At 40.3% G+C, this 27,449-nt stretch overlaps 1 protein-coding gene and 2 long non-coding RNA genes across 11 annotated transcripts in view; 1 reads left to right on the forward strand and 2 right to left on the reverse strand.

The window, feature by feature from the left end:
• LPP (LIM domain containing preferred translocation partner in lipoma) overlaps positions 1-27,449 on the forward strand; it is a 692,297-nt gene that overhangs the window by 346,460 nt on the left and 318,388 nt on the right. The gene's annotated exons all lie outside the window — the stretch shown is intronic.
• LOC309660690 overlaps positions 1-27,449 on the reverse strand; it is a 326,684-nt gene that overhangs the window by 17,851 nt on the left and 281,384 nt on the right. The gene's annotated exons all lie outside the window — the stretch shown is intronic.
• LOC309660670 lies at positions 90-27,024 on the reverse strand. Of its 2 annotated transcripts, XR_014263523.1 has the most exons (4): positions 17,352-27,024; positions 9,745-9,985; positions 6,855-6,955; positions 90-2,800 (listed from the first exon to the last, which is right to left on the reverse strand). It is a non-coding gene; the product is annotated as an uncharacterized lncRNA (long non-coding RNA). The 2 variants fall into 2 exon arrangements; XR_014263524.1 differs by having other exon boundaries at positions 9,745-27,024.

The raw sequence follows: 27,449 nt of genomic DNA on the forward strand, positions 1-27,449 counted from the left end.
GTGCAACCAGAGGAAAGTGTCTGCAAATTGAAGGGCCAAGTTCATGTTTTTCAAGATAATGTGAACCCAGATTCATGGTGTTCAGGATGATTTGGAACCAGCCTCCTAGAATTTAAGATTATTCAAAATGCTGTATACTGTAGTGATTAAAATCATAGATTCTTGGACCAGACTGCCTTGAGTTCAAATCCCAACTCTACCATTTTCTGTGTGACCTGGGATCAGTCACTTAAGCTTTTTGTACCTCAGTTTTTTCACCTCTATAATGAAGATAGTTACAGTATCCACCTCATAGGATTGTAATGAGGAATAAATGAGTTACCATGTGTAAAGCACTTAAAACAGTGTTTGGTATATAGTTAGCACCATTTGCAGTAGCAGATCTTATTATTGGGAATTAAATGCTCATGCCTATTTTAAAATTGTCCAAGTTGTTGCTTTTATGTAAAAAAAAAGATTGATTTATAAATTTGGTCTGTCATCACTATACAACTCTGAACAGATTATCTGTCTTACATAAAGCGGGAATCGTTCTTACAATATGCCAAAGAGTGTGGGTCTAGCTGTTCCTCAGCTTCTGTCCAGTTCTTTTGATTATTTTAGTGGCTTCTAATGCATGGATTCTAAAGCCAAAGCTAGAGCAAATAACCTTTCATCTGACATACGCATGAATCATCAACATCTATTTCTGTGGATTATAGGGTAATCCCTCTGATAACCAAATAAGGTTCACTTTAAAAACAAAAATCATAATTCATAGATTATGAACTTGTCACAATTTAATAAGCCTAGTATTGGACTCTTGGTATAGTTTATTCTCATTGTTTATCACCGGCACAGAGACTAAAGCGTGGACAGCTATGGTCAAGTTACTCTTTCTTCTGGATGCCCTGGCAGGTTTGTTGAGAAGAGTGCTGGCCTCCACTCTCTGAATTTCTGTTGCAGTAGATCTGCCGTAATTCTCAAGAGTTTGTATTTCTAAGAAGTTCCCAGATGGTGCTGTTGTTGGGACTGTACTTTGAGAACCCTTTAAAGCAAACATTGATTTGTCAGTCAAATGTTCTATAAGCAGCATCTTTTCCCTCCTTTGTCTCACCTCTACAGCTGTATTCTCCGAAGGCTCGCTGTAGTGTCAGTAGCGGACACTAGCCTAATGTCTTCATTTTCTAGAGGAGGAAACCCAAACTCAGAAGTCTTTCCCCCTGGTTACACAGTAAATTGACAGAATCTGGAAGATTTTTGTTTTTAATTGAGAACGATTTGCATCTCTAATTCTTAGACTAAGCATTTAGATTTAGAAAACTAGCATTCCAATTCCAGCTCTGCCATGTTAGGAAGTATGAATTTTAGTTGCTTTATCTCTCTGAACCTCATTTTCTTCATCCACGATATGAATACCTCCTCTGCTTACCATATATGGTTTTGTGAGAAGTAAATGACATACTGTGCATTAAAGTGCTTTGTAAATTATGAAGTGCTATACAAATATTTTTCAAACTCATTCCAGTTTTCAGATGCAATATCATGTTAAACATAATATATTTTATGATAGGCACATCATTCTCTCACTCATCTAGGGTAAATATTGACATTTGTGACTGATTTTGGGAGGAAGTAGTACATTATAAACCTGTCACCTTTTGCATAGGATATTTTTCATTTCCTTCCAACATTGATTTCTCTGCTAATCTGCTTTTAAAACTAAGCAATTAGAAATTGTCATTTAGCTATTTATGCATCTGAATACTTACATATATGTGAGATGTCATCATACACATATGCATGTACTATGAATTTTTCTTCTAGTATCCTTTTATGTAAGATACCTGCAAGTCACATTTATTAAGAATGAAATACGTGAATTGCTATTTTGCTTGAAATGAATCTTTATTTTTTGCATTTACGTTGGAAACAGAACTGAGTTGAGCTAACAGAAGTGGATTCTGCTCCCAGTTCTGCAATTAACAAGTTGTGTAAAGTCAGTCAATTCCTCTAAGGCTCAGGTCCCCATTTGTAAATGAGGCCAGATCTTACTCATTCCTTCCACTCACAGTGTCTATGGTATTAGAGTTATAAGGCAGCTTTTAAATGATATTTATCACCTTCTTGAGAAACTCTAAACAGAGTGTCCACATTGACCTGGATCTATTCTAATAGTATATTTTCCTTTTCATGCCTCAGGCCTAACTGCTGTTTGCATTTCATATGATGCAGTATAACTCCACCATCCCTTTCCTTCAGGGTCTGACTGGGTTTCTTAGGGCTGTGATTCTGTTGGTATGATTGAAAATGTAACAAGACTGTGTCTTGTTTTGGATCCCCTGAGATAGAGATGTTGGGTGGTGTGGGTGGAGACAAGGCTTTCATGTTTTTAGTGAGTTTTTCCTTTCAGTGATATTCAGAGGATCTCCCTTATTATTAATGCATAGTAAAAAGTATTAGTTCTCTATTGCTGTGCAACAGATTGCTTAAAAATCTAGCAGCTTAGAAACAGCACACACTCTCACATTTTTTTTTGTGGGCCAGGAATCTGGACACAGCTTAGTTGGACCATCAGTTCACAGTGTCTCCCACGTCTGCAATAAGTGTATTGGCCTCAGAGTCTACAGTCTCATCTGAAGGCTCGATTGGGGAATGATCTGCTTCCAAGCCCAGCTGGTTGTTGTCAGCGGTTCAGTTTCTCCTGGGTTGTTGAACTGAGAGCCTTAGTTTCTAGCTGGCTGTTGGCTGGGGACTGCTGTCAGCTCCTGGTCATGTGCAGCTCTCCAACATGGCAGCTCATTACATCAAAGCATGGAATCTGAGAAGGCAAAAGGTAGAGCCTGCTCACCAGATATAAGTCGTAATCATGTGAAACCTAATTGTGAAAGTGATATCCCATCACATATACCACATTCTGTTGGTTAGAAGTAAGTGACTGGGATCAGACCACATTCAGAGTGAGGAGATTATGCAAGGCTGTGAATACCAGGAGGCAGGGATCACTAGGGGCCATCTTAGAAACCTGCCTACCATAGGAGAGGGTGAAGTAAGACTTCTTGTGCACAGGGATTTAACACAAACGTGAATTTGCTTGTGGAATCTGGTGGATGTGTGAGTCAAGGACAGAGGAGGCAGGTAGGATATCAAGAGAAGAATCCAATCTGGAAGGAATAAGAGGTAATGAAAGGCTCTAACAGGTGTAGGAGGATTTCTACTCTCTGAGAATATTCAAGCTGTGTGGGGTTTTAGAGGTCTTTTGATCTAAACACTTCATTTTCTCAAGGACTCCAAGGCTCATAGAGGGCCTTGCTCAGGCCACAGGGATTGTAACTGAGCCAATAGTTGGATCAAGTCGTCAAACCTCTTTGTCCAGATTGTCAGCATGATATAATGGAAACAGCTCTGGATTTGGGGTAAAAAGATGTGGTTTCATGATTTTTGATTTGCCTCTGAGTAGCTGTGTGACCTTGATTGATTTACTTTCTTAAGATATGGTTACTCAGTTGGTAACATGGAACTATCATTTGTCATGTATACTTATTTGTGTGTGATGAACACATTGACTCTTGTTTGTGAAAATTCCTTATAACCTATAACAGCCTTTTAGAAAAAACTATGTTTTTGTTGAAACAAATGATGTGCACAAAACAAACACCCCCTTTTCCCAGAAAGGGTGAATATCAGTTCATAAAAATACAGATAATTTTATCTATTTCTATATCTGCATCAGTCATCTATTGGTACATGATAAACTACCCCAAACGTAGTATTGTTTATTTTGCTCACAAATCTATAATTTTGGTACTGCTCCATGAGGATGGTTTATCTCTGTTCTGTGAAATATGGCTGGGTGGCTTGACTTGGGGGTGGAACATTCACTTTCAAGATATGTGACTATTGGTTGGCAGGTTGGTGCTGGGAGCTTGGCTAGAGCTGTGCATCAGGGATCATGGTTTCTCCCCATGTGGTTACCTCCACACACTACTTGGGCTTCCTTATAGCATGGTGGTTGAGTTGTGAGAGTGAATATCCCAAGAGAACAAGGTAGAAATGCATGCATTTTTATGACCTAGTTTTAGAAGTCACATACAGTGTCACTTCCACTGTACACTGTTGGTTAAGATAGATAGTCACAAAGACTCACCCAGGTTCAAGGGCAAGGGACATAGACTCCACCTTTTGATGGGGTTGTGGCACGGTTCTACAATAGCATATGTGCAAGAGATACTGTTGTGGCCATCTTTGGAAAATATAATCTGTTGTTGTATTGTATTGTACTGTACTGTATCATGTCATAGTTTATCCTATCATATTATAATGGCCTATGTTATATTTTATTGGTTTCCATTGTTGAGTATTTACTAAGTGCCAGACATGTAAGTTCTGTAATTCTCTTAGCATTCACTTAATTTATACAACAACCCTATGAAGTAATCATTATTCTCATTTTCACAGATGAGAAAACCAAGGCACAAAGATGTTAAGTAAGTTACCTAAGGTCAAACCAGCTCACAAGTGGCAGAATTCAGATTCTAATCTGATCTAGTTCTGGAGCCCATACTTTTAACCACTCTACCTGATGACTTCTATGTTTTTATCTATATCTCAGATCCTTGTCCATACCATGCTCTTACCCACACCTTTTCCATCCCCGTCTCCATCTATCTACCTTAAAAAGAGTGGGTAGTTGGAGAAGCAGTATTAACAGGGAGGGATCACATGCAGACGCAGTACTGCCTTTGAAAGTGATGGGTCTAAGCCTGTCCCCAGGTGCTCCAGGGACCAATGCTAGGAGGCTCCAAGAAAAGAAACAACATGCCATTAGTTCCATCCAGAGATTGCAGTGGTCATGATGATTTTTCCTTTAATTTAAAAAGGCATATGAGAGTCTGGGGAAAGCCAGGGAGAGCAGCTGAGTAAGAAGAGACAGATGAGAAGAGAAAATGGACAACAGGGGACAATATTGGAAAACTAAAGAAATTGAGGGGCATCTATCCTTGTCCCACCAAAGCTCAGCTACTTGGTATTCTGCCTGGTGACCTATCCAGCAAACTAAATCCTATACTGGAATTGGTTTCTGTGTTGGAATTTTTATTAAAGTCTAGCCCCAAATTGAGAAAATTACAGCTAATTATGTATTAATTTGTATCAGTTTTTAAAACTTATTTATTCATCAAATTGTATCACTTCTTTATTCAAACAACAATTGTTAAGCCCCTGCTGAGTACAGGATGCTGCAGTTTAAAATCAAGGGGATCACAGTTCTTACTGTTCCCCATCCCACAAGGGACTTCTAATGTAGGAAACAGATGCCTAAACAGATAACAGGGGTATATGACTAATACAATGAACAAAACTTTATGGATTCATAGAGGAAGGTTCTCCAGTCCCCTCCTGGAGAGGTCAGAGGAGGCTTTCCAGAGGTGGCATTTACGTAGCTATATTAAGGAACTGGAAATAGTTCAGCCTGATTGGAACTCAGGGTGCGTAGGGCAGATGTCATGGCATATGCCTGGAAAAGAAGGCAGGTAAATGTTAAATGTTTAAAAGGTAAACGTTTCTGCAAACGCATTCCCTCATTCTGTCTTCCTTTCTGCCTTATAGACACAGTGATGACTCAGGACCGGGAATCTCAGGCAACAGACAACAAACATACCCAGTGTTACATTTCTCTGTGATCCCTCTATCTATCTGTCCTCAGTGCAAATACCTCATTGCCAATGACTGACCTAAACGCTGTCAGGATGGGGGCTAGAAAGTCATGTGTCCTATCGGGGTAAAATCACACCAGTCATAAGTCACTGGAGCCACTAGGGTCAGCCTCTCCTCTCACGTCCCTTCTTTATAAAGCTGCTGGGCCCGTCTGTAGCAGTGTCCTGTGGTACCAGTCATGATTTGGAAGTGCTTCACTGCACAAAAACCACATTTACCGTACAGTGTCTTTTTGATTATTTAGCCCATATAGGTTGTTAATCCGTCTAACATAAGATGAAATTTAGGTCCAGAAATATGAAATGTCTTGCCTTCATTCTCACGAAAAGCAAACTGGAGAAATCATTGCTTAAATCCATATCCTCTGTCTCCAAGTCCCAACACATTTCTAGCGCATCGGTGGTCCTCCATAGTGTGGTCTCCGTTCACATGAACTGTGAGTTGGAAGTTGGTATATAAGATGGCTAAAGTGAAACAGCTCTGGTTAAAATATGGAGTTGGGACTCGAGCATTGCTGAGTGTTATCCTGCTCGCTCCAGATGCTGCCCTGAGGCATCTCCATCTCTAATGTGAAAACCAGTCCCATTGCACTGTGCTAATTCTTCATGCCCTTCCTTGGAGCCCTCAGGAAAGACCAAATGATCATTTTGCTTCTGAGGGTGGGATTAACAAGGGGTACGAGTCACTCACTGCCCATGTGGGGTCAGTCACACCATTTTCCCACTGATCCTACTATGAGTTCCTGTGGCTCAAAGCCCAGCCCATGAGAGAGTAAAAGAACCAGAAGATGATGAAGGCAGTTTGGTGTCGTGGGCAGAGCATGTGAATTCTTATCTTAATTCTCCCCCTAACTTGCTGAGGGATTTTTAGCAGACAAGCTATTTCCCTTCTCTTGTGCCAGCATTTCAATTCAAAAATGAAGGATTTGGATTCCAAGTCCCCTTGGGTTCTGTTAGAAAATATTCCATGAGGCCTTCATTCCTTGAGGAAGATACATAGCTTGTCCTACCTCAGACCCCAAAAGGATCAACCCTAGTGTTTCCCACTCCCTTTCATGACCTCCTATGGTAGATACTTCAGAAGTGTCATGTTTCATGGATAGAGAGAGCTTGGCCTGCTGAGTTGGATAAATTATCATCATGTAGGAATTAAGTACTTACTCACTTTTTGTCCATGTGTTGGGCCATTGGGTTCAAACATTTCATTAGACTTCCTGCCTTATATTGCTGCCTTGAATGTGGGGATAATAAGTGAGGAAATCCTGGGGGTGAAGAAGAGGGAGGGGAAAGGCAGAAAAGGAGAAGGGCTATGAATGTAAAAATTGCCAGCCACTGTATCTCTTGTCCTACAAGAATCAGGACAGATTTGACTCAGATCTAAAAGCAGGAAGGAGGGCAAGGTAGACACCAGGAGGGGCATGGATGGTATTGATGGCAGAGCCCTTTGTAAAAGGCTACATATTTCACCTCTCCTCTGTCCAATACTGCAATGTGGGAAGGGTCCTTGGAAGTCTTCTGGATCAAGCCCCTCAGTCTTAAAGAGGAGGACACCCAGTCCTGAGCTGGGGACTGACGTGCCCACTCACAATGCTGCCGCACACTCCTTTCACAGGCTAGTTGGTAGAGAACGGCCTCCACTGGAAAGCGGTGGGTGTGGGGGCCAGGTGGTCCTAAGATGTCCCAGAAAACTGTGGGTCCATCTAAATAGTCATTAACAGGTGCTTGGTGCTAGGGGTGAGACCTAACTGAGAAGAAATAAAGACTCCCACAGGAATGGCAGGAAAAGAAAACCACGAGCTTAATATTTTGATAACAACAGGTGCCACTCTCATTTCTGGAATGTACTTAACGTGTTTAGAGCCCTTGAACTTATGAAAATATTTATGAGATGTTGCAATACAAAGCAGTTTCCCACATAAGCTGGATGTTGGTGGACAGTTGAAGAGAAGTCTTTGTTTTGTTTTACTCATTAATGATTCCATTTTTGTTTTGTTTTTTTGACTTGGAACATTAAGATATGGCAGTACTGGAATATACTATCTCCCCTCATATTTTAAAGCTCCATATTATTTTTTAAAAATCCAAGAAAGATATAAATTGGTGAGGCCTCACTGTGGTAATTCTACCTCTCCGAATCCTTTTTTCTGATGCCATGGACACCATCTGAAGACATTAGAGGATGTCGACTTGACTGGTATCTCAGAGACCTGCAAACAGTGGTTTTTAAAAAATAATTTTATGTAGTTTATGTATCTTTGGTAGCTCCAAGCCGGATTACCAGACAATTCTGCTTTATAACAGTGGCCTGGCTTTACCACTGAAGGCTACAGCATTGTGCTTTATCTCATCATCTCCAAGTATAGCATGTGAGGTGAAGAAAAGACTGATAAACCCGATACATACAAACTCAGCTTCCCTGAGACTGAGGAGCACAGAGGCCTCCACCACCACCCATTTCCTTTTCTTTATGGGGGAATGAGGTTCTTCATTAACAATTAAGTTTATATTCTTATGACCACCTCACAGCCTTTTCCTGAAGTGGGTAAGAAATATCTGAGCACAGGCTCACCTGTTTATGCTCGTTCCCTGTCCAGCAATCTCTGAGAAGAAAAGACCTTAGAGTGGGAAGATAGATTTGGAAACTTAATCTAAAGATGTGTCATTATTGTGCTATGAGATATCTAATTGCCCTCCTGCTTTTTTTTTTAAACAAACACAAGATATGCATTTCTAAAGTGTTATCTGTCAAGGCCTTTATTTTTATTTGTAAACTAGCTTCTTGCCATCTACCTGACCCTGAGTTCTTTAATTTTTCCTTCACCCCTTTCCTAGCTTCCCCAACCCTATATGCACACAAGCATATGCACATTCACTTATATCCCCATACTCACACATTTATACAAACACATCATATACACACCTACGCTTATGCAGCATACGTGTGCATATAGAGTTATGTACACAGTCACACGCAGACGTACACATGTGCAACACACCCCCCTCTACACTTACATGCATATGCACACACCTTACACATCTAACAGAGACGCACACACAGATACCCATACATTCTGAGCACTACCTAGAGGTGTGATCTTTACTGTCTGAAGACGTAATAGTCATAGTCTGCTAAATGTTTTGCGTGCATCATCTTGTTTCATGCTTATACTTAAGAGGTGGTACTAGTAGTATCCCAGTTGAACAGAGGAGGAACCTGAGGTGTGAGAGGGGGTTAAGTCAGTTTTCCAGAGTCACACAGCCCATGACTGTGTAAGCAGGAATTACAGCGGTGGCTGTCTGATTCCAAAGCCCATGCTTCTATCTACTACACAGTGGTACTCTGAGATAGTATTGAGAAAAGATTTGGCCACTTGAAAGACTCTTCAAAAATAAGTCAGAATTCTTTGCACATTGAGATTTATATCAAGTAACTTTTCCAGACAGGGAGGTGACCTATTATGGTAGGAATAGATCTGGACTAGAAATCAGAACATCTAGGTCCTTATCACTCTCTCTGTCTCTTTCTGGTGATTTTGGGCAGGTACATTATGGGAAAATAATTCAATTTATAACCACATAGAGTGTAATTGAGCTCTGTTGCGACGGTCCCGTAAGAGGTCTGTTGGAAAACACGCAAAATTATCTGCATTTGTGGTATGGCTATTTCTGTCCCCTTACCTCTCACACCATCTTCTGCGATTGACCTTGTTGCCTAGTTGTTTGCCTGGGGGTGGGGAGGTGGGGGAAGCCATGTCAGATCTCATCAGTGGCCTCTTGTTTATTCTAGCAAACCCTTGGACTGGCTTCACTATTACCTCATTGCAGGGATATTCAGAGCCAAGACACAGCTTTTAGCTTTTGTGTACAGCTCCACTCCCTGCAAGAACCAGTATCTTAGGCTTATTCAGCAGTATCTTTTCCAAAGCACTGCCACATATATGTTGCAATTTACTATAACTGAGAACACTGAGACATATCACTGGCTTAAATTTACAGAGTATTTAGAATATTTAGAAGATAGGGGATTTAGTAAAATAGGACTTATACTTACCAGTCAAGTTGTCTTTTCTTTAGTTCATCACTCCTACCTTGGAAGTTGATGAACACATGGAGGTTCAAGTTGGTGTGCATTAAAACATTAGTGCTAAATTTTCATTGCTACTTTTGTGGAAAGTAGTGTTTGTGACCTCTGTCACTGTATTTACATCATCACTTGCGCACTGGTCATGAAGCTTTCCTGAACTTCATGTAGGTCTCCGATGATGTATTGATAGTATATTGACAAGGCACTTCTATGGTAAAAGAAAAGGGATGTTGTTGTGGTGTTAATGTGACCAAGGTAATTCAAAGGCAATCTTACTTTATCAGAATCTTGACAGAACTCCTTCTCCCCATTTGACACTCTCCACAACTTTTTAAATTGAAAAAATCCTCTGTGTTATAAATAGTGATTTGTGCAAAGTTTTAAAAGTATAACTCAAGATAAAGCAGAATAAGAAATCAAATAAACAAAAACTAGCAGTGCAACAGTTTTTGAAAAATAAGACAAACAAACCAGGTTTTGGGGTATTAACCATAGTGGCTAGGCCCTAAGCACTCATTTAATTTTGGTAATTGAGACCTTTATAAAGCACAGATCAGCTAGTCCATTGCACTTACAGGCTTTAGGTTACTGGAGAGTTGACCGGAAAGGCTGCTGGTTAGAGGTGGTAAGAAACATAGATCATGGTGAGAAAAGTTGTATGAATGAGTATCCCTTATTTCTAGAATGGAGACAATGTAGCTGTGCTTCTTAACTCACGGGGTTGTGTGTTAACTGAGATGATATCAATGAAAGACATAATAAATATGTCTCCAAATATTAGTTGGTGTCCATGGATCTTTTGGCAAAGTGTCTCCTTATGATCCTTAGGGAGCTTGTTGTATCTACAGTAAGAAACTGGATCATAGGATATTTTCAGTAAGAATTGTGTAAGTTTCTACATAGTGAAGTAATATCAAACTTAATAATAAACCTAGCTGTTTATAGAATATCTAATATTTCCAAATATTTAAAAAACATGTTGGCCTCTCGTCAAACTAACAGATATGTATGGAACAGATACTATGTTAGTCACCAGGCTGTAAAAAAGAAACCTTCCCTTTAGAAACTTACCTTTTAGTAGGGAAACTATTACATATACAGTAACAGAGAATAGAGAGGAGGAGCTTTGGTCCATAAGAGATGAATGGAGAATATACAGCTTATGGGTGTTGGCGGGTGAGAGGGATGGCAGTGGCTGTTGAAGAGTCACTTTCTGCCAGGGAGATTGTTGAAAAAAATCAACGCTGAAAAAAATCATGTTTGAGCCTGGCCTTTATTTATTTAACAGATCAACTGTGAGCATTCAGTGATACTGGTTGTAATGCTGCTCTAGGAGCAGAGATCTCTAGCATAAGCAATTTCAAGAAACCCTGAGCAGTTTAGCTTTTCATTTGGAGTAGGATGCAAGGAGGAAGGAATGGTAAAAGTTCAGATTAGAAAGATGTGATTCCATCTTGAAGGTCCTTGCAAGTCAGGTGGAAAAACTTGTGCAAATAGTTTGAATATTCACTGATTCACTGAAAGAAAATTACATTGTATCCATGGGGACTTCCCATCCCTGAGCTTTAATTTGCTCATCTATCAAATGAGAGTCTTTACTTTCTAACTTCTAAGTTGTGACTATGATCTCTGACGTTTCGTAATTCCTTGAATTATTAAATCTTAATCTCCCACTGAGAATTATTTATTCAGTACATATTTATAATAGAACTGCAGTGGTTCTACAGTAGATCTATAGCATCCTGTGCTAGGTCCCAGGGGCCCAGCACTGAATAAACTCAAATTATGAGTCCAGTGGGAACTGGGGTTGGGAGAATAGTCATGTGTTTCTGATTTAAATATGATCTGGAAAACTCTATGAGAAGTAAGTAGAGGATGCTGTAAGCACCATTACCTGCTCAGGAAACATTATGGGCAAAGGCCAGAAAGAGGACATGAGCTTGGTATATGTATTAGTTTTCTATTATTGCTGTAACAAAATATCATGAACTTGGTGACTTAAAACAACACAGTTCTCTGTTATCTTATAGGTCTGTAGTTCAGTGGTCCAGTACAGCTCTCGTTGGCTAAAAGGAAAGTGTTGGCAGAACTGCATTCTTTTCTGGAGGTTGTAGGGGAGAATCACTTTCCTTGCCTTTTCCATCTTGTAGAGGACACTGTATTTCTTGGCTTGTGGCCTGTTTTTCTCAAAAGGAAATTCTAGTTCCTTTCAAAGCCAGCAACATTGCACCTCTTTGACCATTCTTCTATAGCTATGTCTCCCTCTGACCACAGCTCAGAAAGGTTCCCTGCTTTTAAGAAGTCATGTGATTAGATTAGGGCTAGCTGGATAATCCAGGATAATCTCTTCATTTCAGAATCTTTCATCTTAATCACACCTGCAAAGTCTCTTTTGCCAAACAAAGTAATGCTTTCACAGGTTCCAGGAAATCAGAGTGTGGATATCTACAGGGGAACCATGATTCTGTCAACCATAGTCTTTTCATGGGAATGTAAATAATTACACAGTTAATAATGTATAGAGAGTGAGGATATAAATGAGAAGAGCTGAAGTAGCCAGATCATGAAGCGTGTTTTGTGCTTTATGTAGAGTTCTAAAGTAACCTGATGGCAACAGGGAGCTAGTCAATTCTTTTTAGAACAAGGATATTTAATCTATAATGAAGTTGAGCTATTGAAGTAAGAAGTTCAGTGGTACCCAACAATCCTTTGCATTTATTTCTATGGGAAAATTGTCTATTTTTGAACTTAGTATCCTGGGACATATTTCGTGTCCTGTGCATAGTATTACGTTCCCCATTCCTTTGTACCATGTTCTTTTCTACCCTCTCTCCCTACTTAGTTTTTCTGGAGCCTGAAGGAATGCCATTCATGGTCTCTGACTTTTTGGGTGAGAAGTTCAGGATGGCTTTCATCGGGCAAAGGTGTCTCAGATTTTGGAAAATGGAACTTGGTAGCAGCAAGGGGTGCTTAGGTGGACAAAGAGATGCCTGTTCCTCGGAACAGTAGAACTCGTGCTTCCTGGAGCTGACAGAGCCTGAGTGAGGAGGTGGATGGCCTCTTCATATATCCAACCCAGGAGCAACCCCCAGCTTTCTCTTGGGTCCCCAAGGTACAGATCTAGGAAGTCTAATGAAAGAATTGGCACTGCTCCCCTCTGCCTTTAATGTAAAAGTGGGCAGTTAACTTGTATACTCTTTCAGGAATGATTCGTAATCCTGAGGAGGAATTGCTGAATAGAAGGAGCCTAGTAAATTGAAAGATTCTCCTGATGCAACAGGGAAATTGAGATTTATTGTTCAGTCAGTTCCAATTGCCCTGTTGTCTTGCAGAGGAAAGCAGCTAAACAGGATGTTGGCTTGTGATACTACCAAGGGGGAATCAACCTCAAAGGACATGGTGTCAGAGCCGTGTCCAATGCCTGATCGTCTAGCAAGCGATTCACTTGTGAGATGATGCCTTAACACAGATAGAATCAGGGTGCCCACATTATATCTGATCGCAGAAATGTTGATGCAGAAGAGCAAACTGGCTTTGATCTTCATGAGATTGCAGGCTAGGGAATAAAGAGAGAGTTGTATTTTTAAAGGTCATCTCTATAACTTATGAGAAAACGCATTTTATGCTTATGTGAGACTGCATATCAAGAATGGGAAATGAGCATATTTGAAGGAAAACTGCAAGTTGTTTTCCCATGTGTGAATTTCATGTGCATGAGTGTGTGTGCATACGTGTGTGTAGGTGTGTGTATCCGGAAGAGTTTAGCATCCTGACTACTTGTTCCTTCTATGCTGTAGTTGATAATGTCTAACATCCACTCTGGTGCATGGAGTGGAAGAAGCTTCTGTCTTCCACTTTAGATGTTAATTATGTATTTTTTCAGAGAAGGCATGCAATTTCAAATGTGACTTCTTTCCTAACTTGCAAGTAGAGTTGACAACAGTGAACTGATCTTCTCTACACGAACTCAGAAGGGGTATCTGTTGAACAAGTAGTAGTTGAATTTCATACCAAACTACAAAACGTTCGAGATTTGAGGTGAATTGTTCTTTATTTGGATGAACGAGGAGAGCCCACAGGGCTGAAGCTGCTTGTCTGAGGTCATGCAGTAGGTCAGTGGCACTGCCAAGGCTGGAGCCATCATCACCTGACTCCCAGTTACTTTCTTTCTGGTCCAGCACAGCTGCCTCCCAAGTTTAATAGTCTCTGACTCACAGTCCAAATCTATGGTGACATATGATATGTTACTTTGATTCTAAATCAACAAGCCACTTTTAGAAGTGCTTACACTGCTGCCTTACTTTTTACGCGATTGGATTCTTCAAGGTGAGTCTTATTTCTAGAACCCCTATAAGAGTAACAAGAGGAGCCATGTATTCAGGATCATTTCAAATATGTATTGAACACTTGTTGGGTGACAAGTCTCTTCTAGAGGCTGAGGGTGCAGCTATGCATAAAACAAAGTGTATTTCCTCAAACAGTTACTTTTCCCCTAGGGAGAGGCATCATAAGCAGATAAACGAATAAACATTTAAGTCCAATGGAGTTAAGTGCTGTAGAGAAAAGTAAGGCAAGACAAAAAGGGGAGAGAGAGTGCCTTGGATGGAGTGGGATAATTGTGGTTGTTTTACATAAGGCAGTTAGAGAAGCTTAGAGAAGGCAAGTAGGTGAGGGAGTGTGCCACGCAGGTATTTAGGACAGAGGGAAACGTGTTCCAGACAGAGGAAAGTGCCCATGTGGAAGCACTGGGAAGGGGCCTGGCTGGCACCTGGCTTGTGTGAGAAAGAGTAAAGTTGTCAAGGGAAGCTGGAGCTGAGTGATCTTAAGGAGAGTGAGAAAAGATAAGGGCAGGGAGGTGACAGGGACCGTTACACAGGGCCTTGTAGGCTGTTCTAATGACTTTTACTCTGAGCGAGATGGGGACCATTTGGAGTCATGTGATCAGACTTACATTAAAGATGACTCTGGCAGCTTTGTGGAGAATTGAATGTGGGCTAGAAATGGTAGTTGGTTGGTAGCTATGGAGCAGGTGCTAAGAAGTAGTGGGGTTCTGGATATATTTTGATGGTATCATCAACCAGTTTAGTGGACAGATTAGATGTAGAATATAGGAGCAAAGGAAGAGTCAAGAATGACCGCTAGGTTTTAAGCCTGAGCAATGAGAAGGATGGACATGCGATATAGAGAGATGTCAGGAGGACACAAGATCATTAGTTTTGTGGTTTGTTTTGTTTTGAGAAGAAAAGGTGATCAGGAATTTGCTTTCCGATATGTTAAATTTGAGCTGTTAGCCTTCCAAGTAGTGGTTGGGTAGACAATTATATATTTGAGTCTGGGGTTCAAGGGCAAAGTGTTGACTTGATATAGATTTAGGAGTCAGGAGATATGAATTTAAAATCTTGGCACTGAGTGACATTATCTAAGATGATGGATTAAGCTGTGAGGCCACGACTTTGAGGTCTCTTGGAGACACAGAGGAACCATTAGAGATGTCATGAACAGGGGTGTTGAGGTGGGAGGAGAAGCAAGAGACAGAGCCATCCAAAAATGTAGTGGCAAAGGTGCTTCAGGGGTGAGTGAGTGAGCAAGTTATCTGCACTGTTGGATCAAATGCCATGAGGTCTAAAAATGGGCCACTGGATTTAAATCTTTGATGGGTGCTACCTTGACACAGGCAGTTCTCCTCATTCTTCTGAGCTGTTGGCTCACACTTGTTTTACATTTCCTTTGTCCAGGTGGAACCCACACTAAATTATCGTTAAATACAAGGACTCTGGAATTACATTGCCTGGAGTCCAATCCTCGTTCCATATTTACTGGTTGTTTAAGTGTGTACAACTTATTTTACCTTCGTCTGTGCTTCTTTTTTTTTTATTTTTTTAGTTTATTTTTGACTGTGTTGGGTCTTCGTTTCTGTGTGAGTGCTTTTCTCTAGTTGCGGCAAGCGGGGGCCACTCTTCATCGCGATGTGCTTCTTTTTAAAGGGAGGAAATGGTATTATCCACCTCATAGGGTTATTGGGAGGACTGAATGAGATAAACACTTAGCACAGTATCTGTCACATAGTAAATGACCCGTAAATGGAATAAAACAATCAGTAAAATTAACAAAAATACTTGGTATGGGTTAGTCTCTCAGTGGATGTTTGCTGAACCAATGAAGACAAAGGGTCGGGGGGTGGGAATTAAACCTTCAACACTTTTTTTTTTTAACATCTTTATTGGAGTATAATTGCTTTACAATGGTGTGTTAGTTTCTGCTTTATAACAAAGTGAATCAGCTATACATATACACATATCCCCATATCTCTTCCCTCTTGCGTCTCCCTCCCACCCTCCCTATCCCACCCCTCTAGGTGGGCCCAAAGCACCGAGCTGATCTCCCTGTGCTATGCGGCTGCTTCAACACTTTTTAAAACAACTCAGCGAATAGAGTTTCCAGGACTGCGAGGCCATAGTTGTTTTTGCCATTTTTACCTCCCACTTACAGTTCTAAATACAAGCAAAATAAAACTACAGGTTCCCCAAAGGTCACAGTTCTAAATACAAGTAAAATAAAACTACAGGTTCCCCAAAGGTCACAAATGAATGTGATGATCTAAAGGATAGTGGGCCACACGGATTACATTTGATTAACTTTCTGTCTAGTGATGGGCATAGGACTCTGCTTTTCTCAGAGCAGAGATGCCTTTGTCCTATTCTGAACTCACAGGAAAAAGAAGAGTTACCGTTACAACAAAGAGCTTGACTTCTTGTCTCCAGTGGGAGACACAGATCTCCACAGACATAAGGAAACAAAATATCTGTGTTCCAGTGCACCGCTCTGCCTGGGCTCCTGTCTAGCCGTGTGACCCTAACATGTCCCTGCCCCTTCTGGGCCTTAGTCTCTCCAGATGTCACATGAGGGAGCGGAAGTAGTTAATTTCCAGCACTTCCTCCACCTGGAATTCTAGGTTGCGATTGAGGAGTAATTCATTCTGATGACATATGACCCAACCTTCGGCTCTTAATTGGCCCACCGTCATGATCACAAGTACTTGATTATTCACACATTTTTGAATATATGAATTGCATAAAGCTGTTCAGTGATGGTGAAAATTGAGTCCTAAATATTCTATCAGATGTATATGTAATGTAACCTATTCAGTATCTCATTAGAGTGTAAAATGATAAGTGAAATATGCACCAAGCGAGAAAGAACATTATAAGGGAGTAATACAATTTGATTTTTGTGAGTTAAGGATGATGGTATAATAAGAGCTCCACTTATAGGAAGCCTGAGCTGCCATATGTAGTACTGTCTCTAGTAAGGAAAACCAATCATCATGTGTTGTTTTCATTCTTGAATCTCTATGTTCACAGAATCAACTATTTCGCTCAAAACTGGAAAACAAAGCTTCCTGCTAGCCTCTTTGTCCAAGTCATTCTGGCTCCTGACTCATACCAGTTATATTTATAGTTTTGCATATTTTATTATTCTTTAACCACAGCAGTGCCACAAAGAGAAATATTTTTCCTTTGAAAAAGGTACCCAGAATTGCCCAGTTTCCCATCAGAGAAAATAAAAACACTTACCTCGCATAAACTCACTTCAGAAAATGTGAATGTAACACTGTTCCCCAAACCACTTTCTCCTTTGAATGCCAGCTGTCTACACAGCAGCTCTCCTGACCTCCTCCTTCCAGCATCTCAGGCACTTCTGCCTGCTGGGCTGGGACAGGGCTGGAGCCGTCCATCTGGCAAAGCACAAAGAGCTCCTGGTCTCACTCTGATAATCCTGGACCTGGATTCTCTTCTACCACTCAGCAGCTCTGTGAGTGCTGGAAGGTGTTGAAGTTCCCTAGATCCTAATTTCCTCATCGGTAAGAGAGGAATGGTTGGTTACATTTACTTTTTGACGTGGCTAGAATTATGAGAAAGAATGCATAGAAAGCATTCTATTCATGCATGGGTCCATCCCATGACCCATAGTATGTGCAGGTTTGCCTCCCCTCCTCTAGATGGCCCGTGGTCTCTGTTGCTTCACCTGCTTTTTCTCTCCGCTACTCTATCCCCAAGGGGTCTTCCACTGCTCTGATAAGTTAGGAAAAATGGCAGGCAACCACCGCTCAGGATCCCATATAATTTAGTGAGGCCTCAGATCACTCCCCAGCAGATCTTTTCAGCACTGTGATGTCAGTTTCCTTGTGTGTTTCTTAGGCTTCTGTTGTTTCAGTCTCCATAATGTAGTGTGGGGTCCACCAGACCTGGACTCCAATCGTAACTCTCAGATTCACCTAGTGTTTGACCTATGCCAACCCATTTCCTTCTACATATTTAAATGACAGTCCTACCCCTTAAGGTCTCCCGAGAACTGCATAGATTATTTATGCTTTTGTTTATTAGATATTGAAGTATCGAGGGCCATCCCCTCCTGTGTTCCCTTCCTTTCTTAGGATTCAAAGTTTCTATGTTCCCACTGTTAGCCCTGAAATAGGCACTAGGTAACATTTCTCAGCCTGGCTAATCTACAGGCCCTTCAAGGGCTGGTCTTCCTTCCTGATAATGATAATGCAGTGCTTTCCTCTGATATCTTAGAGTTCACAAAGTATTTTTATTTATTCTTTAGGATTGAGGTGTCACGATAACTCTTGGAGATGGGGATTCTTATCCACGTTTTAGACATGAGGAAACAGGCTGAGAGACAAAATGATTTGCCCAGGAGTCCTATAGTAAGTGCTGCGTAACCTAGATTTCAGGCAGCATCCTTCTTCTCCCAGACCAATGTCCCGGCCTTTGTTCTGAATGTAAACGTGACCCCCAACCTGAGTTAGGGTGTCTGTGTGCTTATTAGACCCTACGCAAATCTGTCTTTTCTAACATGAGTATAAATCGAAACTTTCAAACATTTTCTGAAGCTTATAGGATCTACATTTCCCTCCTTTTCCAATACATTCCTAAATTTAAATTCCTTGTTAAGCTCAAGAAATTCACTGTTACCTTGGCTTCTGCAGAATTCTCAGTAAAGCACATTTCTTCGTTGTGATGGGCAAGAGCGGTGCACTCGGTAGCTGAATGCACCTCGCCTTGAGTATTAACTCGAGACTCGAGAGGCAGTCACGGTAAAAGAAAGCACACTTATTTTAATAAGCACCCTTGATTTTTCTCCCCTCTCTTTAATGGAATGCCATCCCATGGTTAATAATCCACTGTGCTTGTCAGTACACGTCCCTGTCATTACTCAAAAATGTAAGGGAACAAACAGTATGGTGTAGAAAGAGCACTGGGCTAAAGGTCACAAGAGCAGATTCCAAACCCTCCTCTTCCACTAATTATTTGACTTCGGAAAAATCATTTCACTTATCTGAACATCTCATTTATCTTTTATAAAGCATTGAACTAAATCTTTTCTAAGGTTCTTTTCAACTCTAATGACTGGTAAATTCTTCAGCAAGTTTTTCTCCTTTGTAACTTACTGGAATACTATCTGTCATCGTTTGCATTTTGCAGGGAAATGCTTGTTGCATGTAACATTAGGAGGCTTTACAGCTATGTATTGAGTGCATTCTATGAGAAATATAATTAAGGTATAATGGAAGTTTGGAGGAGGGAGACATCCAAAAGAGGAGATTATGAGTAATGATAGGACAGTTTGAAAGTGCAGGTTCTATTGAGAATGAGGCGTCACTGAGGATCTATATGCGTGGAGGTGAGCAGCTAGAGATAAGGTTGTGAGAAAGGGCAGTTTGGCGTGAGTTTGGGGCATCTCCACAGTGTGTACTGCAGGCATGCTCACACGTACACACACGCATATGCACATACACACCTCTTTTAAGGGTCTCCTGACTGTTGCTCTTTTTACTTCAGCAAGCGGATAAACTGTCAAGATTAAGTAGTTGTGTACATCTGAGAAGTAACTCCTTTACAACAATGGAGAAAATCAGGTATACCAGCATCTTTGAGCCATATGATTGTCATTTGGGATTGTAAGAGTTTATCTCCCCTGTTGGTAGTGACTTCTCGTGGGACAGAATTTTGTATATATTCTTTCTTGAATATCCAGCACCAAGCATGGTTCCAGCATAGTTGGTACTCGGTAGGAAATGCTTGTTGCACTGAATTGCTGCCTGCCTAAAATCCTAGGAAGGAGAGAAAGTAGGTGGTTTTTCTTATGTTGAATCACTGGGAGAATTTTTTTTAAAAAATGAGCTACCAATAGCAAAATAAAACTGCAATGAAAGAATTGACAGCCTGTATCTGTAATCTGCCTGACCTGACAATTAAAAGAACTGATTACTGTGTCAGCCTGCCAGATGGATCTCCTTGAAGTGTAGCGCTTCTAAGCGCGATTCAAGTGCAAACTTCCTTTTCTCCCCACTTCGTGTTTGTTGAGCTTGGGAAAGAAGCAGTTTTATATGCACTAAACCCACTCATCTCAAGTGTGTTTAATGACAGCAGTATGTGACAGATAAAATAGAATCCTATGGCCTCATTTGATGTTTGTTTTCATTTCAGACCTTAGTGAGAGGAGACAGAGGAGATAAAACGATGTGGCTCAAACAGAGGAGTTTAAAATAAATTATCTATTATCACAAACTTGTCAATTTCTCTCTGGGGAAATTGGAGAGGTCAAATAACGCAAACACTACTAGTAGTAGTTGAGATTTATAGAGCGCTTAGCAGCTTATAGGGTGGCCTTGTGTTCATTTCTCATCCTACCCTGACATCAAGTCTGTGAGTTTGCCTGGCCAGAAACTACTGTCCCCTTAATACACACAGGTTGAATGAATTGCCCCAAACGCCTACTTCTAAAGTGGTCCTGTTGATTTTGATTTTGATTCTTCTTTTTTTTTTTTTGGCTGCGCAGCATGTGGGATCTCAGTTCCCTGACCAGGGATGGAACTTATGCCCTGCATTGAAAGCGAGGAGTCTAAACCACTGGACCTCCAGGGAAGTCCCTTGATTTTGATTTTGAATCCAGTGATTCCTCCACTTTTCTGACCTGGCCCATCAGTCAAATATGTGTGCAGTACATTGGAGGCATCTTTGTCCTTAACTTTATTGAAACATATGTATGAATGGAGTATGTGGATAAACTCTCATGACACTATCCCAACAATCAGAAGTATGTAGAATAGCACTTCAAAGTCATCCCTCACTAACCACTCTATTTATTTCTTCTCTACCCACACCAACTCCGTCCTCTTTTTCATGAAGTAATCACTATAGTCCGTTTGTACATCTTCCCAGTTTTTTACCAATACATTAATATATTCAGTACATGGCTATGGCTGTATAGGTAGCATTTATTTTAAACATAAGTAGAATGATATTATCTCTTGTCTCTAATTTGTTCTTTTCCTCCAGACCTTTTCATGTCAATAAACAGGGATGTGCCGTATTGTTTTTAACACCCATTCAGTGCTCCATAGTTTGAATGCAGCATCGTGTACCTCTTCTGCACCGATAGGCATTCAGGATGGGCTTCAGCTCTTCTTTATTATAAGCCATATTAAGATGAGCTTCCTTGCATGGTATCTTTGTTTTTGTGTGAATCCGTAATTAAATGTCTGGAATTGGAATAGCTTGGAATTTCCAGGTTTATCAAAAGTCAGTTTCGGCCACCATCCCAAATGTTAGAATCCTCATATTAGCCCCTGTTATAGACCTGACCTTCCACTTAGTTGTTCAAGGATGTGTTTTTCGGAACAATCTAGACACTTCTCTAAACAGACTCTTGTGGCCAGGAGAGTAAATGTTGGGGAGGTTATTTTCCATGGCTCTGTGGCTTGGATGCAGGTGGCACTCACCATGGAAGAAGAGTAGGGTATTCTTGTGACAATTTTGTTTACTTAAGACAGCCTCATTCTTCATTCGCCTAGAAGAAGTTACTTAATGCAATGAAAATATCTATCAGAATTAAAAATGCAAATGGTGCCATGTGCTCAAAACTACCATGAATCTATTCTTTGTTAAGAAACAAGAGTTTTGCATAATCAGGCTTGAAAAAAATATGATTTAACTTTGTCTACCAGTTCTATTATATGAGTGTCCAGAGAGTCAGTTCTACGCTCCAAACCATCCTGTCTCTTTCCACATCTTCCTGCTGCTTCGTACTGGAGGTAATTAATAGGGGTTAAAGTCTGAAAATGTGGGTATGGAAGAGAAGAGAGCTCTTGTGCAGTTTATAGATTGCAGGAGAGCCTGCTCGCAGATATTTCCCAAATCACGAATAATGTGTGACAAGCAGAGACACAAAATAAACTCCCTTTCCCCCGTCCTTCCTGTTTCTTTTTCATTGTTAAAAGGCTTTAGTTATTTTTAAAACCATAATTACCAGTATAGGTCAGAATCCTGTTTGCCTAAGTTCTTTTAAAATAAAGAAATTATTTCTCAGGTTTGTTGTCCTTAGGTCCTTTTCGGTTGCAGGAATCCCAGATGTGCTTAAAGCTACCTCAGATGACATTAGATGGTGGGGATTTGTGGATAGGATACAAAGAGAAGGAAAGAAGTCCAAAAACCATGTCAGCAGCCAGACAACCAAGCCCCATGGAAACTTGGAAGATCACTGAGGACACAACAGTAGCTGATTTTGTCATCCCCTCCAAGTAAACACCCCATGTTTCCTTAACCAGTGGGTCTCCATTCCTAGCACTTAGCTTCACTCAGTTTTTCTTTCCGTTTCCTACTGATGCTCCTGTCGATGATTCTGTTTAGTCTTCTTCTGGACACCGTGATGTTCACTCTATAATGCCCTCTCCTGCCTTAGGGCTTCTCCATACCATTCTGTATATCTCTTGCTTTTGCCCCGTTCTATTTCTGCTACCCGCTGTTCTATCTCTGTATGCCTTGCACTCAAAGCAGTGGGATCCATTATTTTAGCTGGTTCCTGTCCAGTACAAATTGGGAAACACGTCTTCCTCCAGCACATCTCATGGAGCTGGTTTTGGTTCAATCTCTGATCCAGTTAGTTGTGGGCCAAACTCAGAATTACCTGTTTACAAAGATGTGGTAGTGGATTTATTTAAAAAACAAACCAACAACTTTTTGAGGCTCTCACCTTAAACAGAGCTGTGGATGTGGTAGAGACTCAACATTTTATGCCCTCCTCTATCATGGTGAGGTTTTAACTCAGCCATTTGGAAGGTTTTGAAGATGCAGCATTCAAGTCCATATGCTCCAGAAACATTTGGAAAACTTAGATTCTGGTTCTTACGTTACTCCAACAAGCATTGGAGCTCCTTGTAGTTTAGCTCTCATTTCTAAGCTTCAGTTTACCCATCTTTTCAAGAAGTTTACTGTGAAAAAGGAAAAAGCTAGCTTAAGAGAAGAGGAGGACTAAGGCTAAGTGCCCACAATCCTCTGCCCCCAAGTAAAAGTGAGACCTGTATTCCCTTGGAAATGCACCCATGGAGTGGGAGCTATGGAAGATACTAATGAGTGTGGAGAAGGGAGGGAATGAGGGAACTGGGTTCTAGAGGAGGCAGTAGGGGCTGGAATCAGAACACAATGGGAAGGATTTGCTTAGCAAGGAGATTGGGTGTTTTTTTCCTCTGTTCCTGCAGAGAGAGACAAGTACATCTATGGAAACAAAGATAGGTTGATGAGAAGTGACTGACTAGGGGAGAACATTTATGCTAATAGAGCCTTACTCTTCTCCAAAGTAGGGAGGGAAGTTATGCGTGGAAAGAGGGCATGTGAGTATGTGAGGCTAAGGACATTTAGATGGACCCTTTGGGGGATGTTTTATAAAGAGATCCATGAGAAGGTTGCGGTGTAGCACTGAGGCCCACTTGAAATCTAATGATGAGGTCTGCACTATTTCTTGCCCTTCTCAAGAATCTGCACAATCCCAGACAGCTACCAAAATAAAATAAAATGAAAGGAAGGAAGGAAGGAAGGGAGGGAGGGAGGGAGGAAGGGAAGAAGGGAGGGAGGAGACATTGTAGGTGACTGTGAGTTAAAGGTTAGCCGAAACGTTGGATGAAAAACAAGGGAACAAGGCTAATTGAGTATTAATTGTGTGATTTCAGGGAATACAATAAATAGTAGCCTCCTTTCTACCCATGTTCAGCAGCCATTGAGAAATAGAGGAATCAGATAGCTGGAGACTAAAATGTCAGCCTTATGACAGGTAAAAGTACCTTGGATGACTGCCATTACCTTTAGGTCCGAGGAAATCACTACTGTTTTACCTCTGAATAGACAGATGGCCCTTTGATAGTGGTCAGCACTTGTCACCTGCAGGCTCCTCCTGAAGTGAAGCTGTCTTCCACACCCTTCCCCCTTCCCCTAAACAATTTTGAGTCTGAAGAAGTAGAGAAAAACATGATTTGCAGGCAGCAGATTCTGAATGGAGCTCGGAAAGGGACTGAACCGTACCTGCCTTGTTTCTTTCCTCAAAGTCACCAGGTTAAGTCATTGCTCCTTGTCAGGAGGTTGAGTGGGGCATAGACCGACGATAGGAATGTTTCTTCATGGAAGGTCCCTCCTTGTGGAAAACTCAAGTATGGAATGAACTTTCCCCCTTCATTTAGTGATGACAGTTCCAAATGGGGTGTTGAGGGGTTGGATGAAGGTGGAGTGATTTGATGTCTTGTAAAGGCAAAGAGGCTCCAGATGGCTAAGGCAAAGAGGATTAAAGGGGCACCTATTCTGCAGGAAGTGTGGCGAGAGGTGGAAGTGAGGTCTGGAATGTAGCTGGGTGGTGGGTACTGCTGAGTGGACTTGAGTGTCCAGTGGGGTAAGAAAGAGGGAGGAATTATGAGTCAGGGTGAACTGACTATCTGAGGTGGGCTTTCTCCCCGATGCTTGCAAGTTAACAAGTTCTGTAACTTAGATATCTGCTCCTCTCATTTTCCTCTTGCCTCTGCCTTGGGCTCCTGGTCCAGGTTCCATGAGTACTTAGTTTTCACTGTGGTTTCAAAACTGTTGGGTAGCACAATCGCTGTATTAGGTTTGCTGAAAGTCAGTGTAAACTACATGATTCTTCCTAATGTTACAACTTATGCAAAAGCTCATTTGGGCTTGCCTCCAATGGCAGTATCACTTCAGAGCCTCGTTCCCTTATCTGCAATCAGCTGTGCCTACTTTCAGAGATTTTCAAGTGAGTTCGTAAAATAGTCATTTTGGCTGATCCAGGCATGAAAAAGAATCCTTACGTTTCTGATGTGCAGTCTCGGTGAAATTTAGTTAGCATCTAAAATGGAAAATTTCCCATAAGAGCATGATTAATAAAGGAAATTACTGTCATTACTAAAGATTTGTATTTCAAGTAACGTTCACATCTTAGTGACTCTTTAAGGTATTCAAGAACAACTTTTTGTATTTGCCTTTTTACAGAATGTAAAACTAACAGCCAAAGAAGTTTAGTCAAAGCTCAAACAGTAAAATCCTTGCAGAAGAAACTGGCTCCCTTGATACTTTCACATTGCTAATTCCATCATGTGAAATGTCCAGTTCCTCACAGAGGCCTCTTCACATACAAACACACCTGTGAGTATACACCTGTGAGTATAGGGCAAGTAAGTTCCTGTCCAAGTAAACCTTTCTTCAAAGTGCCAATATTCCTTAAGAGGGATGAATTCGCAATACATACACACATACTTTACAGATTTCTGATAAAGGCAATTAGCACAGCAATGAGCCCTTTAGAAAACAATTGTGAGATAGCATCACAGCCTTGACAACTTCCAAAAGGTTTCATTCCATTTCTGTCCATTCAAAGCTAAAATTTCTAGTAGTTTTTTTTTTTTTTTTGATGCTGAATAGAATTTTAATTTGTTCATAAATATGTTGTCAGGTGCATATTGTGTGTCTTATGGATTATGGGGAAAGAATTAAAGAACCAAATAGAATAAGATATATTTGATACTAAAATAATTGAAAGCATTCAATATTTGATGACTCAAAAGGGACTTTTACTATACCTCAAGGTTATTGTTAGTAACGTGTATTATTGGAAAATGTGTATAAGTTCCTTTACTCACAAACTCTCAAAGTTTTGCAAATGTGGATAAAGCTCTTTGCCAGAATATGCAAATCATCTCTACCTGCCACTAAGAGATGGTGTGGATGGGCGATTGTGTACTGTCATTTAGGATTTAGAGACAAAATGACTTTGGAACAGCCTCTAGTTCTTAACCTGTGTATGAGCAAGGAAGCTTTTACAGTGTAGTTAATAGAACTTTTCATATGATAGAAAAATGGGTTAATAAGGTTTAATTTTATATTCTCGGTAACTTTTCAACTAGCCAAGATCTTTGATGACGAACAATTGCAGAAGTTAACAACTGTGTTTCTTTTTGATCTTCCCTTACTATCATAAGGCAATATGAAAGGGCTTACACCTTGTCTGCTTTTCCTAATATGTATGTTAGAATTTCACAGGTGATTTTGAATATCACGTCTTGACTTTTCGTATGTGGGAGCAGGATTCGGCAAGCAACTTTTCTGTACTTTGAGGGATTTTATATATAAAAGAATGTTGTTTTCAAAATGAGCATTGATGGGGACCATGCTCTTTAAAATCTGGGTCATATTTCATACGTTAGCTTCATTAGCTATTTTTATAACCTCACCAAATAACTGAGATTTTTTTTTAAATCTCAACTATGATCAGACTAAGAACGGTGATCAAGTCTTGGTAATATTACAGTCACATCTCTGAAGTGTTGTATGTGTTGCTTTTGACTCCCCCCAACCCCGACCCCATACATACCACACCCCTGGATTTTTCTGTTTAGTTCAAAAAGCCATGATCTCTCTTTACGTAAATTACACTAATATTGCCACTAATCATATTTGGGAAGCTCACAATAATATATGCTTGAGTTGTGTTTTTTTTTTTTTTTAATATCCCAAATCAGATCTCTTTTTTGCTTTTAATTAGTCAGCAACATTTATTTAATGCCTACTAAGCTCAGAGCAAAAAGCGTGGAGAGTGGAGAAGGGCAGAAATTAGATCTAAACCCAAATAGACTATCATCTCCAGAATAGCTGCCCATATATTTACGAATACAGAAAACAGATAAATGAAAGGATTAAGAAAACTTAAAAGCAAAATCTAAATGAGTGCAAATTTGTCTGGTAAGAATTGAGTTATATAAATGCAAAGAGGATGCAAATTAAGAAAGCGAAGTTCAGTATTTAAAACTGGTATCTCTCTACTTTTATTTTCATAATACTTTGCCATGAGAATTGTTAGAATTTTGTATACCCTACACTTTGGTGAGGAAAATTTCCTGGTTGAATTGTATCATTAAAAAAAACAAATCTATTTCTTGATATTTTATGGAGAGCTGAAGCCACAGAGTTTCACGAGTCCTTCTTCTTGTCTTATCATCATTAAAACTCACTTTGTAACCTTCAACAAGCTACTTAACCTCTCTGTGCCTCGGTTTTCACATCTGGAAAATGTGGATGATAATAGGACTTATCTCATACGATTGTTAAAGCACTAAATGTATAAAATTATATTCCTTCCATTTTATGAAGCACCTTTTTTTCCCCATGGTTTAATTTCTTTGAGATTGATATGCACACTGTGATTGATTTGATAAGATTCCATTGTTTTGCAGATTAATAGATACCAGTTATTTCTTTCTTACCAGTAAAAAAAAATAATAATGCATCTTACTATCAAACACATCATATTGCGTGTGTAAAGTGCTTATTAGAACAGAGCCTGGCCCA

This window comes from Balaenoptera physalus (genome assembly GCF_965194825.1).
Source record: "Balaenoptera physalus genome assembly, chromosome: 4".
NCBI classification, from domain to species: Eukaryota; Metazoa; Chordata; class Mammalia; order Artiodactyla; family Balaenopteridae; genus Balaenoptera; species Balaenoptera physalus.